Source organism: Octodon degus, unplaced genomic scaffold (assembly GCF_000260255.1).
Source record: "Octodon degus isolate 3935 unplaced genomic scaffold, OctDeg1.0 scaffold00181, whole genome shotgun sequence".
Classification (NCBI taxonomy): Eukaryota; Metazoa; Chordata; class Mammalia; order Rodentia; family Octodontidae; genus Octodon; species Octodon degus.
The window spans coordinates 3,277,796-3,278,779 of record NW_004524757.1 but is presented as its reverse complement, the minus strand read 5'-3'; the positions used below and the strand labels follow the sequence as shown (position 1 = coordinate 3,278,779).

At 41.0% G+C, this 984-nt stretch overlaps 1 protein-coding gene across 1 annotated transcript in view; it reads left to right on the top strand.

Annotated features, from left to right (window-relative positions):
- Window positions 1–984, top strand: part of Ids (iduronate 2-sulfatase) — a 28,394-nt gene that overhangs the window by 22,517 nt on the left and 4,893 nt on the right. The window lies entirely within an intron of this gene.

The window sequence follows — 984 nt, the reverse complement described above, 5'->3', positions numbered from 1 at the left end:
TCCCTTTCCTTCTCCCTTCCCCTCTCTCTCCCCCTCTCTCCCCCCTTTTCCCCCTCTTGCCTCTCCCCTCTCTCTTCTCCCTTCTCTCCTGTCCCGTCTTCCCCTCTCTCCTGTCCCGTCTCCCCTCTCTGGTACAACATCTCCCTACACAGCTTGGACTCATACTGATCCTCCTGTCTCAGCCTTCACAGTGCTGGGATTACACGCATGTGTGTGCCACCACACGTAGTTTCAGGGCTGGCACAGAATACAGTACTGGGGATCAAACCCAGCTCCTTGCTCTTGCCAGGCAGGCACATAGACCGCTGAACTATCTCCCCAGCCCAGAGCTTTATTTATTTATTTATTTTTATTAATTGTATTGAGAAATAGCAATGAGAGAGTTTCAAAACTGATTAGTAAGACAGTTTTAATAATTAATACATTGCATATTGCTGTCTTCGTAGTGGTTATTCATAGTATAAGATGCAGACGTGATATCCTGCCCAAACACTATTAGTACAAATCTTTCTTCTCATTGAATTAAGAGAAAGTAACTGTATATCTATTCTAACTAATTTATATATACAGATACAAAATGGTCCTTCATTTGTATCCCCTTTTTGGTTTAGTTTTGCCAGAGATAGGTATTCCATTGCCACTTAAATATTGTAGGGGCATGAATTCAGCAAAATAATCCAATATAGTCATAATATTGTCCATAATAGTCCATAATAGTAGTGGGTTATCCATAGGACTGGCAATGTCAGAAGTTGTTGACTTGAGCCTTTTACAGCTCAGCCTGTTAATATGGCTTTATTTTTTATACTTTGTTTTTATATTTTTCTGCTGGATGGCTAAGATCAAGTAAGAACAAGACCTATATAACAAGAAATGCAACTTTTGTATCTGACAAGGTCAGCCAAATCCCCTCAGGATTTATCCTGAGATCCTGTACCTCAGATTGTAGAACCTTTGTCAGTGTCAGCCATGTGGATGAGTCAC